The following is a 15,476-nucleotide window of genomic DNA, read 5'->3' on the forward strand; positions in this document are numbered from 1 at the left end:
ACCCAGTAGGGCCTAAAACCGCAGCTCCTAGCTGTGCAGAAACCCTCCTCCTTTAATCGTTTCACTTCCCCCAGCTTTACTGACTGAGGAATGAGCTTCCCCAGGCTCTTTCTAACCAGCAGCATTGGGGAGGTAGGCAGGCTACAGGCTGGGCTCAGCCTCTGACCCTCTGCGGGGCTGTAAAAGAGTCCTTGTCCCCCAGTTTCCTGCAATTCCATGTATCTTTGATGGTAAAAGTACCTAACTCTCATCTAGGTGCCTCCAGGAAAATGCACTTGGGGCCTTTCTGGAAGGGCCAGGCTGCGGGCCTTTGTGACAACACAGGAAGCAGGGTGATGCTGGCTGTCCTGAGAGGGCACCTCCCAGGCTCTGGGCACTCCGTGCATGTCTTCTCAGTTATCTCATGATAACTTCAGGTCAACACTAGTATCGAGGAGCAGAATGGTCGCATGACCTGCTCACAGCTGTCACACAGCCTGGAAGTGGTCCAGCCCAGATTGCCCTCCCTGCATTTTCCATCACAGCATGGGTACGAGAGATGGAGAAGGAGGCACAGTGTGGAGACTCTTGTGTTTCCGCCTCCAAAAAAAAAGGCTTTATCTGCACTCCAAGCCACCTCCTGGGCCTTCCAAATTTTCCTTCCTTCAATGAATGATGTGGAACAAAAGACACTCAATTGGTAGCAGAAATTAGACTCCAGTTTCTCAGATGCAGGCATTCTATTAAAGTATTGTCTGAGGGTGGGATTGCCTGGGAATACACCTGTGTAATTCACACCTGTGGGCAAAACTCCAACTTTCTACAAGGCGCATTTAAACAAAGGGGTGTGTTAGGCTGACATAATCAATCTCAACATGAACACAATTAATGACTTGGCTCATGACAGGTTCTTGTTGGAGCTTTATATGCACTGTACGCACTCTTCCCACTTACAGACCATCTTACATGGAGAACCTTGACTTTGGAACAGGCGAAGGAGGTAATTAATCATCTGGCAAAAGGACTCACCTGAGACTTCCACATCAGCTCATCATCCCCAAATACAATTAGTACAGTTTCTCTTCCCACTCTGTTTTTAGAACATAGGTATCTAATGGACTTGGGAACATGACTTGAGAAATACAGCTATTGCCTGCTTCCTGACTGCAAAACTAGCACCAATTCCAGCCCTTCCAGCCGGTTAAGCAGGAGAGGAGAAGGCTGGCATGTCAGGGTTGGGTTGGGTCTGAAATGTAGCAGTATACTGCCCTTAACGTTCCACAGAAAGGAGGGGAGATGGGGAGATCAAAGAAATTGGACTGAGCTATTGTGAGCCTGCCAAGCACACTGATGCCTTCCTGTGCTGTCGGCATCCAGGCCTCCTCCGGCCTCACAGCACCCAGAGAACATTCTTGTTGACCAGCCCCAGAGGGCTCTCCCTAAACCCGCTCTGTCTTCTGCTTCCTCTCTGACCATTGTACCTCTGCCTCTAGGTTTGTCAAAGTTTACTGGTCGTGTGTCCCCTGCCATTGGTTCTTGGAGAAGAAGACTGCCATGTAGACCTTCTCTAAGGTGACCTAGCATAGCATGCTAACGTTAGTTACTTCCCTTCTTGAGCATTCCTGGTTCATAACACGAGCCTCTGGGAGAGGGTAACATTTTGAACAAAGGATATAATCTCTAACAGTGAAATTTCAAGGACTGCAAAGAAGAAACAGGGTAGTAGGGGAGAGGAAATGACAGAGAAATCTCTGAGATTCAGCCTTGAAATCATGTCACACGGACCAGCCATGAGCTGCTACTGAAAATCTGTTTTTCAAAATTTAAGAGTCAATTTCCAGATGTCTGCTTTGGGGAGCCAAACTACTGTTGATTTGTTCCCAATTCACCATGGAATAAAAGTCTGAGCTGCTCACCCGAGCATTTTCTTTCTCTCCTTCTCTCCTTCCTGCTCCTACCGGGAATCGACTCGGACCATGGCATCTGCACTGTGCCCCAGGCCTACTCTGGGCTTCCCAACCTGGGTCCCTACACACTGGCCCAGCACCAAGGATCCTCTCATTTGCCAGAGCCGCTGCACTGCACAACTCCAGGGGTGCCACTCCCACCCTAGGTCGTGTGTGTGCAGTGCACAACACAGTACTCCAGGTCTGCCCACCCTCGAGGCCCATCTGCTGCAGGAGGCCTCTGCCCCCACTGCACGCTCCCTCTCCCAGCCTCCTCAGTGCCCCTCGTCCTGGGGTCACTGCAGTACTGACACACTACCTCGTATCCCCGTGCTCTGGGTGGGTGGAAATAGGGCCCCAGTTACAGTATAAATGCCGTGGGGGGAGTGACTGGGTCCTGAGTCTGCAGAAACCCTCCCAACCCCCAGGCTAGCAGGTTGAGAACTTGGCGTTGGCTTTCAAAGTGTGGTCCGGGGAGCAGCACTGCAACCCCTGGCAACATGTCAGAAGGCAGGTTCTCTGCCCACCCAACCACCCCCAGTCAGACGCTCTGGGGGTCGGGCCCAGCATCCTTTTTAGCAAGCCCACCAGGCACTTCTGATGCCCAGGAAGTTTTAGAACCACCGAGGTACAGGGTCCTCAGCGCACCCTGCTGGGCTTGCTGAACTGATTAGCAGCGTTTTCCAGCTAGGAAAGGAGCTGGCCCAGCTGGGGCTGCCCCTTTCATTCGTCTCTCGTGGGGACCCAGCTCCCCCATTTGTTCCGAAGAATCACAGAGTCAGCTCACTCAGAAAGCCTTCCCAGCAGCCTGAAGCGTTACCAAGTCAAGGCTGAACACAAACAGCGCCGAGCAGTCAAGATGCCTCCAGCTCTCCTCCAAAGGGCGCCCTGTTCAACAGCCCTTCCCCTGGTCCTGCTAGCTGGGTGGGCAGATTATTCAGCAGCCTATTAGAGTTTCACAATGTCCTTGTCTCCCTACCAAGTGACTTGCCCCAGCGGTAGTAAGTGCTTTTCCCATGCAGGGCTGGGCATCTCAAAGGCCCTCCTCCAACATCCCACCCACTACCCCTGCCCTGCACCTTTCACAGCTTGCTGGGCTCAACGCCCAACCCTCAACATCCCAGCTCCTGGGCCGGAGCTTGGGTAGGGAGGGGAGGCCAGACGAGAAACAAAGGGCCAGGTTCCCGGCCCCACTCCAGACCCACAGACTCTGAATCTCTAGGAGGGGCCTGGGAGTTCCAATGGTGAACAAGCCTCCCTGGAAATTCTTTGTGTGTGTGTGTGTGTGTGTGTGTGTGTGTGTGTGTGTGTATCTCACAGGTACGCTTGTTCATGCACAGGGGCAGTGGCACATCTGCAAGTCAAAACGATGTCCCTCGTCCCCATCCAACACAGCCAGCCCAACGTTTCATCCACGTAAAGCTGATTAATGGTGACCATGAGCAAGCTCAGGGCTGAAGGCTTTCGAGGCTTGATTTCTTTTTAGCACTCCTGATTTTATAAACGATGAAGCCCATCAACCCCATCCCCACCCAAATCTGGTAAACTTGGGTATAGCAGGGCTTCGTGAGGATCCAGACCTCCTTAACAAGGCTTTGAAGCATCCCAGAGCAGGACCCGTGGTTCAGGCAGCCCCAACTCACTACCAATGACTCAGAAAGGTGCTGGAAACTCTTGTCATTGGGCAATCTAAACAGCAATCAACAAGCCCACACTCCTTATTTGACAGATGGGGAAACTGAGGCCCCAAAATAGTGACTTGGCCTTGACCACTCACTCCAGACCACAGAGCACTCTCGCCACCCTTTCAACCCCCACAGCACGCATGGCCTGATCCCACCCGGAGTTCCTCACACACACTACCCTGCACCACACTTCTAAACCCTGCCTTCCTCCACTGAACTGCAAGGGTCTAGAGGCCGGGCCTTAGTACTGTGCTCAGAGCTGGGCTCAGAGCAGCTTCCGTAGCCATTTGAGGAATGAATGACCCCGCATCCCCTCACCCCTACCCAGGCAGCCTGCACTCCTCCTTAACATATGCACTGAGATGAATCTATCAGATCACAAGACTGTCACCTAGAAACACAGGAAGATTTGTCCCCGGAGGGCTAAAGGATGCACAGAGGAAGCAAAGAGCCACCTGCAGAACAGGTAGAGAACTGCTGGGAGAAGCCAGAGCAATGAGGGGTAGAGACTGGGAGAGGGGTAGGGGACAGTTACAGGGACAAACTTCACCTTCTTGTGAATTCTGTTCAGAGTCAACACCCAGAGAATAACAGCTGGGAAATAGGACACAGAGCTTACACTTTCTCACCTCTGCCTCTCCAGAGCCCTGACGCTGTCACACAGAAAAGGTGACAATGAAACAGACAAAGAAGAGCTCCAAGGAGAAAACAAGCCTGCTCAGCCTGTGGGTCACAGGGTCCAGGGAATCCTCACGGGTGCCCCCAGGCATGCAGGACACGGGATCGGCCTTCCTCAACAGCACAGAGGTGACCGCCTGCCAAGATCAGACTTTCTGGGGTCTCCCGACAGGTGTCACTGGTCCTCAAACATTGTCCCACCCACCCCTGCTCAGGCCCTCCCCACCTCTCCGCATCAGTCAGGGAGGCCAGCAGTACAGACAACCCTAACATCCCCATGGCCTAAGACAGCATATGTGTGTTTCATGCGCACAGTACACGTGCACCGATGCTCTGCCCTTTTCATTTTCATGTTTGCTGGAAGCAAATGGCACACAGTTTACATTGTTGCCACACAGCACAGCTGTTCTAGGCATAGAACCAGTTCCTCCACCAGTCTGGCTAGGCCCGGTCATGCTGCAGTAACAAGCATCCACTGTAGACTGGGCTTGCTGCAGTCACTCAGGGTTCCAGGCTGATGCAGGAGCCACCGCCTCCAACGTGGCCAACTGTCCTGCCAGCTCTGGAGGGCCTCGCACTGATAATTAATGCTCCAAGCTGGAGGTCAAACCCAGCATCCACAACTCACTGGCTAGAGCTCATCTTGTGACCCCACCCCACGAGGAGTACCAGATGGACAATCCCACCAAGGACCAGAAGACAGAGCTGCTGACCACATCACCCACGAATGCACGCCCACAGCCCCGCAGAGCTGATGCCTAACGTTCCTGCATCCCAGCTCCATCCCTTCCCCTCCCCTGTAGGAAGCCAAGCTTTTCCTCATATTTGTCATTTTCACTCTAGGATGAAGGAAAGCTTTCAGAGCAGGTTTAGAAAGAGGAAACCATGAAGATGATCAAAACTTGGTTTTCAAAGTCTTGGTTTTCAAATGTGTAACCAGGGACAGACATTCTTACAGTACATAACATCACAATCTTCTAATATACAACAACATTCTAATACATAAAATGACACACTTTTAGGTAGAACACGAAGTTAAAATGAAAGGTTTTGTAGTGATGGCAAGATGACGGGACCCCAGATACCACTGTGAGGGTGAGACTGGCAGAAGGTACAAAGGAAAATTTCAAGAATGAATTTAACAACAGTTCAAGGATCTAAAAGGAGGGCTGAGGAGGCCTGCCCGGCAAGTAGGGCCCCGGGAAACCCACCCAAAGCTGGAGGCGTCCATTCTGCAAGGATGCTTTGTAACTTTAACAAGCCATCCTTTCCCTTTTTCCCAAAGAGAGAACGGTGAGAGAGATGTTGGAAAGGAAGCCATGGGTGGTCCAAAACAGGAGCAAGAAACCATCAGAGTTGGGGCAGGGGGAGGGACCACTGCCCTTCAGCAGGTGCTTACCCTCAGGGGACGTGGACGCAGGAAAAAAGAATCCAGAACAGCATTCAGGACATCGGAGTCTCTCCCTGGCTCAGAGCTCTGGCTGCTTCCACAGGCCCAGTCACAGCATGCTAGGATGTGTGTGCATCTAGAATTATGCATGAACAGGGCCCTCATGGAGGAAGCCCCCTGCTGTCTGCAGAGATCAGAAGATGGCAGAGATCATGGACAAGTCAAGACCCTCGCTAACTGTGAATCAGCACTCCTCGATCCCATGTGAGGATAACTACTTTCCCAAACATTGGAATAGAGGAACCATGGACATTCCTTGGGCATTCGGAAGTCACCGTGGCCTGTCAAGATGCTTCGAGTTGTCCTTTGCATATCAATCAACTCAATTTAATTCTACAAATTTGTTGAGGTTCAACTCTGCAGCTGGCTCTGCAAATCTGAGGGCAAGAGCTGGAAAGAGAGCGCGCCAGCCATGAACCCTTCTCTCAATGAGCTCCCAGCTCTGAAGAAGCAATGCTGCGAGCATAATGCAGTGGGAGGGGAGCTCAGAAAGCAGCGTGACTGTGAGCCGCTGTGGCCCAGAGCAAGGCAAGGTGAGACTAAGCCCATTTGGGGATCGAGCAGAGGAATCAAGGGAGGCTCCTTGAGGGATTTGACAGTTGAGCTGGGATTTATAAGATGAACATTCTTCCAGCACGAGGCTGGGGTAGTGGTGGCCAGGGAAGGTTTTACGGGAATGTTACAAAACGTGGAAAATCACAGAGACATGCCACACCAGGAGAGATCTGCAGAATGAATGCAAATGTGAAAGGAAGAGTTGGAAGAGATGAGTCTGGAGATGCAGGCAGGGCTACAGCGCAAAGGGCTTTGTATTGAACTCGACCCTGGAGGGCAGAAGCAGCCGAGAAGGGAGGTCAGAACACCTTAGGAGGCTGGACCAGGTGAGAGGTGAGGGGTTGAACCAAAGGAGTGGGGTGCGCACTGAGGGGAGTCTAGCGGTATGACAAATACTTACGAAGTGGAATCCCTAAAGCTAGGTGATCCGGCAAAGTTGAGGGGGAGGGGGAGGGGAGGGTGTGAGGGAGCCTGAGGAAGGAGAGCATGCCTTGAAGGGAATGACCTACAGGGCACACACCGCAGAGACCTCAGGTAGACAAGGACGGAGCAGCTGGTGGCCAGGGCAGAGGAGTGAGGAGTGAGTGGCATGTCCCAGGAATCCCGTGTAAGGCAAAGGTGGAAGGAGGAGGGGGCCCAAGGGTCACAGGTGTGTATTATTTCTACTGTGAGGGAAGGAGTAGGTTTCTATCCTGAGGGGAAGAAGCCAGTGGAGGGCAATGGAATCTGAAGACGGGAGCTGAGGAGGGAAAGGGCTGGTCAGTGGTGCCAGGAGTGGATGAGGTCCGGAATGCACACGGTGGGGTAAACCTGTGCCGGAGCCCAGGAATTTAGGACATCTGGTCTCCCCACGTCAGGCAGAACTCCTAAGGCACGATGTCCAGAGAGCCACAGTCGACAGAATACAGAACACAAGTGTTTTTATGCAATATTTTCATTTCCATAGAAGTCTTGGTTTCTAAAACAAAATTTCATGAATGATCTTATTTTTTCCACACAAATGATTCAGTAAGATAGGTGTGAATAGTCCCATGTGACAGAGGAGAAAACTGAGTTCAGAGAGGGTAGGTAACTTCCCCAGACTCACACAGTGAGTGAGTGATGGAGTCAGCCTTGATAACCAGGCTTCCAGGCTCCACGTTTGCTGCTGCCTGCCTGCTTCCCAGCTTCTCTGGGGTCTCGACTCTCAGATCTCAAAGGAGACTCATGCTGTACAGTCTTTTGCTAAATATAAAAATTAGCCTAGAATGTGGTGAAGCCACTATGTAGGAAAGTATGGAGGTTCCTTAAAAAACTAAAAATAGACTTACCGTAAGATCCAGCAATCCTGGGCATATATCTGGAGAAAAATATAATTCAGAAAGACACATGCACCCCAATGCTCACAGCAGCACTATTTACAATAGCCAAGACATGGAAACAACCCAAATGTCTATTGACAGATGACTGGGTAAAGAAGGCATGGTTTATATACACAATGGAATACTACTCAGCAAAAAAAAAGAATAAAATAATGCCATTTGCAGCAACATGGATGGACCTGGAGACTGTCAATCTAAGTGAAATAAGCCAGAAAGAGAGAAAAATGCCACATGATATCACTTATACGTGGAATCTAAAAAAAAAAAAAGTACAAATGAACTTATCTACAAAACAGAAACAGATTTACCGACATAGAGAACAAATTTTTGGTTACCAGGGGTTAAAGAGGGTGGGAAGGGCTAAACTGGGAATTGGAAAATTGCATCTCTTGGGGAGGGATGGAAATGTTAGCTGTCTTGATTGTGGTGGTGGTTTCATGGGTGTACACATCTATCAAAATTCATCAAATTGTACATCTGAAATATGCACAGTTTACTGTACAGGAACCAGACCACAGTGAAGGTGTTTTTTAAAAATTAGCCTAGAATGAAGAAGAATATGAAAAGGAAAGTATATCTATAACCGAATCACTATGTTGTACATCAGAAACTAGCACAACATTATAAACCTATTGACTATTCACCAACAAAAATAAAATAAAATTTTTTATTCTAAAAAAAATTTAATATACTCATTTAATTTTATTTGACCTTGCAAAACACATCCAGTATCGGGCCTAAAGCATATCATAGCATCTAATAACATAACATGATTTTTAAAAATTTTTACTAGGTACATGAAATTCTGACGGACTTCCCTCTCTCTTTTTTCCGCTCATGCCCTGTGCCATGCCATGCTGAGGAAAGTGGGTCTCAACACAAGGGCACATTGGAATCTTTATGAAGCCTTTAAAGAAATACCAAGCCCTAGTGCTCTGCCACAAGTAAGGCATGTTTGGGTATTTCTACCCATTTTACAGATGAGATAACTGAGGCTCAAAGATGCAAAATGCCTGCCTGAGGTTGGTCATCTTTATGGAACAAAGACAACCCAATTAGAGGACGAGACTCCACTGCCAGAGAGGAACCCCTGGGAGAGAAAGCTGATGCTGGTTCCTCCCCATTGCCAAGCCTTTCTCTCCTAGGGGCCCCTCTCATTTTCATATGGGGAATCCTTGCCAGTGAGCTCACCTCTCCCCATGGTCACAGGGTGCTTCTTGATGTGTACCCAAGTCTCTCCAACATCCTACAACACACACAGTTTCATGTCCCCAAAGTGGAGCCTTGTCACCTGCATCACACTGTCCCCTTGCCACTGTCTATGCAAAATAAGAAGTGTTGATAAGTTCTCAAGCAACTCCACTCACCAACCCAAAATGGCTCTAAGAAAGATGCAGAGGGCCCCTGCCTCCTGCTCTAAACCAGTGTCCCTCTCTGGTCTCTCATGAGATAAGGAGCTCCACCAAACCACATGTATTTACGCCTAGCACAGCACCTGGAGGGTGCAGCGCCCACCCCGAGAACCTGCTATCTGGTTGGGAAGCTGTGACGCACAAACACAAAACAGGAAAACCAAGAGTTAAACTGGTTGAAACTGACCTGAAGTGTATTCCAGCTCTTGGACAAGTTACTGAATCTCTCTTGACCTCAGTCTACTCGTCAAAATAATGGGGACACTAATACGAATATTACCTTAGAGGGGAGTGTGGGATCAAGTGAATTAATCCATAAATGTGTTCAGAACGTGCCCGAAAGATATCGAGGCTCGGAAATTCTCATTGTCATTGCTGTTGTGGATTTTTTTGTGTGTGTTTACCTGATGCTCAGAGGGAAGGTCCACGTGGCCTAGAGGATGTGGGAGAGAATTTCTACCAGAGGCTGAGCTTTTAAACATTAATACAATTGAGAAGGGAAGGTACCATTGAAGAGGAAGGAAAAAACAAGAATGCCCAGAGTTGGAATGTGGATATTAATTTACTATCAGGGAGGCAAGCTGTGTGCAGCCCGACCCGGACCCCGACCCCCCTAGAATTCCTGCCGCTGCTGCCGGATGGATCACGTTATTAAAAAAAATACCCCACAGGAACCGAAACCAAACAACTCTAGGCAACAGGAGTTCAAGGAACCTTTGGCTCTATCTCCAAGGCAATTGAAAAGAGCTCAAAACAGATTAAAATATGAGATGAATTTTGAAGCCCAGGAATGAGAGAAAATGAATCCTGTGACCGAGGAGCCAATATGATTATTTCATTATTTGGTTAGAAAGTTAAAATGTGCAGGAAACGTCAGATGCTTTCTCGAGATGGAGGGAGGTTAGGGACAGTGTGGCCACTGGAGGCATATTCTTTATAATATTTTAAAAAAAATAGCTTCACCTGGACTTGGTTGTAATCAGAATAACCCCCTCAGTAGGCAGCCTGCCCTCCTTCCAGGCTGTATAAGGTCTTTTTAAGACATGCATTCTACCCCACAATTACTGCCTTTCCAGAGCACATCTGCCTTTTTAAAGGTAGTCCCCCTGCAATAAAACGAAATTAATGCCATGGGCTCCCAAGTGAAGGTGCTCTCCCCTCCCTACCCCTCAGGGCACCGATGATGGCTCAGCCCCAAACCAAAGCTGTAGAAAGCCCAGCCACTAGCAGCTTCTCCCTACAGCCTCTCCCCATCTTTCTTGCCCAGATTCATTCTCCTCCCTGGGCAATTACCACTCCTAGGACTGTTTACTATCTAGGTCACCCTGTGTCCTGAAGTCCCCATCTCCGTATCCAACATTCCTTTGTTTGTTCAGTTATTCACTAAAATTCTTAGGTACCGACTTGCAGGCTGGGCTGGGTGCTGAGGATACAGTGATGGGCAAGGCCGAGTCCCTGCCTGCAGAGAGCCGACAGCCTATTAGAGAAGACAGCCATGCAGTGGGCGACAGAAGCGCAGGCTGGGGAAGCCGAGGAGAAGGGCTGGTTAATCCTGCCTGCAAGGGAGGGAGCCGGCCAAATCCCCAAAGGAGGCAGCATCCGGGCTGCCTTTGAGCTGGCTGTAATTCTGCCGAGAAGAGCAAAGGGAATTCCAGCTGGGGGCACAGAAGTTAGCAAAGGCCCATGACCAGGAAATTCAACGCTAACCCAAGGAACAGTGAAGAGACAAGTTTGACTGGCGTGAAGAGGCCACCGAAGAGGTAAGAGAGGAAGCTGATGAGGAAGGCTGAGGTCTGACGGGTGCGGGCTGTTGCATTTTAATATTTGAAAAAAGTAATATATTAAATGGTTCGAATTCAAAAGGTACAGAAGGATATGCAGTGAAAAGTCACCTTTCCATCCATGCCCCCAGCTATTCTAGTCCCCATCTCAAAGGCAACCAACGTTGGCCATTTCTTAGGCATCCTTACAGAGAGATTTTACACATAAACAAGAAAATATATACCTCTTTTGCCTTTCATGCATAAATAGTAGCATAGTATATATGTATCTTTGTACCTTTTTCCATTTAATTATAAATATTGTAAACCAGTAGTTATCAAAATGGAGCATGCATCATGATTACTGGCTTGCTGGCTAAAACACAGATTGCTGGGTCTCACTCCAGTCTCTGGTTCAGTCAGTCCAGGGTAGGGCCTGAGAACATACATTTCCAACAAGTTCCCAGGTGATACTGTTGGTCAAGGAATCACACTTTGAGAACCACTGGTGTAGATCATGCTCCATGAATTTATAAAGAGCTGCCTTATTCATCTTCATGGCAGCATAGTATTCCATTGTTTGGCTGTACATAATGCAGTTACCAGTCCCTCCCATTAGGTTGTTTCCAATCTTTTGCTACTTCAAACAAGTCTGCAGTGATTACATTTGTGCTTTCATTATTTCACTCCTGTGGGAGAAGAGATCTGGGATACAGTCTGGGTCAAAATGTTTGTGCCCTGGCAATTTTGACAGGTAACTGCCTGACAGCTCTTAGATAGAGTCTTAAATGCTCATATAAGAAAATGTGAATTTTAACTAATGCAGACTTTTGAGCAGAAGACTGGTAAGGTCAGAGACGTGCTTTAGGAGATTTAATCTGGCTCCATGGTGAAGCGTGGACTAGAGTGGAGGACAGGTTCCAAGGGCATCCCATGAGCCCTGCCTCCTGGTGATCATACCTTTGAGTAATAATTCCCTTCCTCTGAGTGTGGATGGGACCCGTGGCTGACTGCTAACCAGTACAACATGGCAAAGATGATGGGACGTCACGCGTGTGATCATGCTACATTATAAGAGACCCCATCTTACTAGTAGACAGGCACTACAGACACTCTTTCTCCCTTTCTTGCTTTGAAAAAGCAAATTGCCATGAAACCTACAGCCACAACAACCACACAAGAGCTGCCAACAACCACATGAAAAAGGACATGGATCCTCCCCAACTGAGCCACCAGATGAGAGCCCAGACCTGGAAGACACCTTGATTGCAGCTTCATGAGAGCCCTGAAGGACAGGGCTTCACAGAGATGTGCCAGGACTTGTGGCCACAGAAATAATAAGTCTATGAGATAATAAATGTGTGTTGTTTTAAGCGAATAAGCTTGTGTTGATTTGTTTGGTAGTAAGAGGTAACTAAAACATTTAGGAGGGTACTCAAATAATAGGCCTTAACAGTGAAGGCCTGACGTGAACAGGTGCCAAGGGCAGAAGAGGGGAAGAGGCATGAGGGATGAATGTAGGAGATATTTAAGAAGAGAGCAGGACCTGTGGATCCTGACAGAGGAGCAGACAGAGGGACTTCCTACCATCAGGGGTAAGATGGTTGGAAAATGTCCCTGAAACAGGCTCAGCCCGTTTTCATGAGCCCAAACCACAGAGCAGTCCAAGATGGGGAGTATCAGACACTCTTGCTCTTTATCTCTCTCCAAAAGCGTTTCTTTCCTTGAAGATGGCTCTGAGATTACCTCAGCACAGCCTCCCCAGGCCACCAGCTGCCACCTGTAATTTGCTGACAAGGCAGATAAGCGCCTACATGGAGAAGACCCACAATAAATCAAGGTGGCATTTCAAACCACTGGGGACAAGATAAACTTTTCAAATAATTGTGTTGAGACAATTCAGGAATGATCTAAAAAAAAAAATTTGGATCAAATGCTATCAAGGACCTAAGCAAAAACATGAAACTAAGAAAAGAGCTAGAAGAAAAATGTGGGAGAATATTCGTCATAATCTTGAACTAGGAACGACTTCCAAAGCACAACCCAAATCCAAATGTCATTTTTTTAAAAGGCTACATCTGAGTTCAAAAACGTTTAAATATCTAATACCATAAAACATAACAAATCAAAGGAAAATGAAAAATAGGAACAAAATATTGGCAGCATACATGGCAGGCACAGGGCTAACTTCCTTGCTACCTAAATAATGTGCATGTGCAAACATGTCAAGTCTATGAGAAATGCCGACAACCCAATAGAGAAATGTACAATAAAGAAGAAATTAAATTGTTGGTCCACAAAGCAGGAAACACAAATGCATGTTACACATCGGAACTGATGCTCACCCTCACATATGGCAGGAAATGCAAATTAGAACTGCAATGCAATCCAGTTTTTCATAGATCAGGTTGGCAAATATGCTTAAATATACACAGTGCTGTTAAACCACCTATCAAGAGTCAAGCTGTAGCCATAGAAATTTGCTCTGATTTCCTGCCTCTCTTTGGAGAGGCCTCATCCAGTCACTTGTGAGGTCAGAGGTCAGAGAAAACACCTTAGAGGTCTTTCCTTTGGCTCCTGAGGTTCTTCCACAGCTTGGCTCAGCAAAAAGCACTGAATTTTTAAAAGTAATTCAGAACCCAAAGCCCCTGAAATTAAACGTAAAAGAGGGTATGTGTCTGGTACATGGTTCTGTGCATGCCACATGCTTTTCTAGAGAGGTAGTCTGTGGCTCTCACCCATTTCTCAAAGGGGTTCACTTCCCAAAGAGGCTCACACTTGATACCCACAACCCCCATTTTCAATGGCCCCAGGAACACCTGGTGAGCTCGGCCAAGCCCAGGCCACCTTCTGGAAACTCCCAATAAACCTGGTATTCCTGCTCCTCATTGAAGAAGCACTGTTCTAAATTTTCTGGGCACCTAGGATATTCAGTTTCTACCCTATGGAGCTGGAAATGTCAGAGCTTGAAGATCATCTCATTTAAAATCCCCATGCCCACCCAACAAAGAAGAAACTGAAGCCCAGAAATACAGGCTGACTTCCCAAGATCATCCAGAAAGTTAGCGGCCTAGTTCAAACCAGAACTCAGGTCTCCTCCCCACTGCCAGCTTTGAAGCATCTGTCCCTTAGGTTGGCTTGAGAGCCTGACATCGGGCAGGGCATCCAGCAGAGCAAAGGCTGGGCAGGAGGACTGCCACCCCCACGTCATTAGCAGTGGAAGATGGCAGTGAGAGCACAGCCAAGCACAGCCAACACTGGACTGAAACGAGCACAGATACGCAGAAGGTAATGAGCAAACACTTCCTCTGAAAATACCTGACAGGCCTTCTGATGCGGCAGCTTTCATTACTCCTCTGAGATACAAACAGGTGGCGATGAAGCTTACAAACACTAAAGAAGTGCTACTACTCTGGCCATTGAACGCCAGTCTTTCCCAGGGATGTGCCCATCTGGCTCCCGGTCTTCCTCCAAGCCTCTTCAGTCGCACCCATGGCTTCATTTACCAACTGCCCACTCGCTCCACAAACGTCAGGTGAGGACCTCCAGAGCGCCAAGAACACGGGTAAGGAGGCAGGAGGCCCGCCTGGACAGACCTCACACTCAGTGACAGCCGAAACTCTGAGGATGCCAATGACGCCCTGCCCACCCGCCAACTCTGCGCAGGCGCACTCCAAGCCCTGCAGCCCTACCCGTGGTCCACCCACTGCACCAACAGGCCCAGCACTGACCTCCCATCACCCAGAGCTGTCTGCCTCCCTCACTGCTGTCTCCACCCATCTTCCTTCTCAGCCTGAAAGCACACCTGGCTGCAGTCTGCAGAGAATTGAGGAGCAGGGAGAGCCCTGTCACCAGAGCATCGGAAGAACCTCCTGCCCTATTTCCGCACTTGAAGCCCCTGTAATCCATTCTTCCATCTGCTGCCAGAGTGAACATCCCAGATCACACACCAGACCACAGCCCTCTCCTGCCTAAAGTCTTCTGTGGCAGCCGCTGGTGCTCTCCGAGCACGCGTGCACCTCCCACACTTCCCAGCCTCCTCTGCAGTAAGGCTGGGGTCGTGTGACTGGTTCTGACCAACAGACTAAGAGTTAAATGTACGTGTCACTTCCAGGATGAGGGCGTTGAAGCTGACGTGCTTTCTCCATCCTTCTCTTCCCTCCCACTGTGACTCTGGAAGCCTCAGCAGACTCCACTGGGGTAGAATTAAACCTTTGAGCTTAAGCCATTAAGATGGTAGGGGTTGCTTATTGGACCGTTAGCATTGACTAATAAAACTTTTCAGTGGCTCCCCATGGCCCTCAGGATAGAAGTCCAAACCTTTTCGTGTAGCCAGGTTCAATGCCTTTTATGGCCTGGCCCAGCCCCCCTGTCTGGACTGTCTCTTGGCCCTCCCACTAAACACACCCTTTCAATAATCGTGATTCGCCCATATTTGCAGGTCCTGGAAGGTCTATGCCCCCTCCCACCTGAGATGTCCCCTCCACCTGGAATGTCCTTACCTCTCCCTACTCCAGCCTCCTCGGTCTTCTGAGCAAACTCCCACTCATTTTTCAATTCTCAGCTCAAGCATCCCCAACTCCAACTTCCCCTCGATGAGCTAGGGGTAACTTTCTCCTGCCCTGAGGCACCTCGTCTCCAGCTCCCAGA

General features: G+C 48.8%; 1 protein-coding gene and 1 pseudogene across 3 annotated transcripts in view; both read right to left on the reverse strand.

Annotated features, from left to right (window-relative positions):
• ZBTB7C (zinc finger and BTB domain containing 7C) overlaps window positions 1-15,476 on the reverse strand; it is a 314,432-nt gene that overhangs the window by 265,561 nt on the left and 33,395 nt on the right. The window lies entirely within an intron of this gene.
• Window positions 3,352-4,506, reverse strand: LOC105073964 (ATP synthase subunit ATP5MPL, mitochondrial-like; annotated as a pseudogene).

This window comes from Camelus bactrianus, chromosome 30, assembly GCF_048773025.1.
Source record: "Camelus bactrianus isolate YW-2024 breed Bactrian camel chromosome 30, ASM4877302v1, whole genome shotgun sequence".
NCBI lineage: Eukaryota > Metazoa > Chordata > Mammalia > Artiodactyla > Camelidae > Camelus > Camelus bactrianus.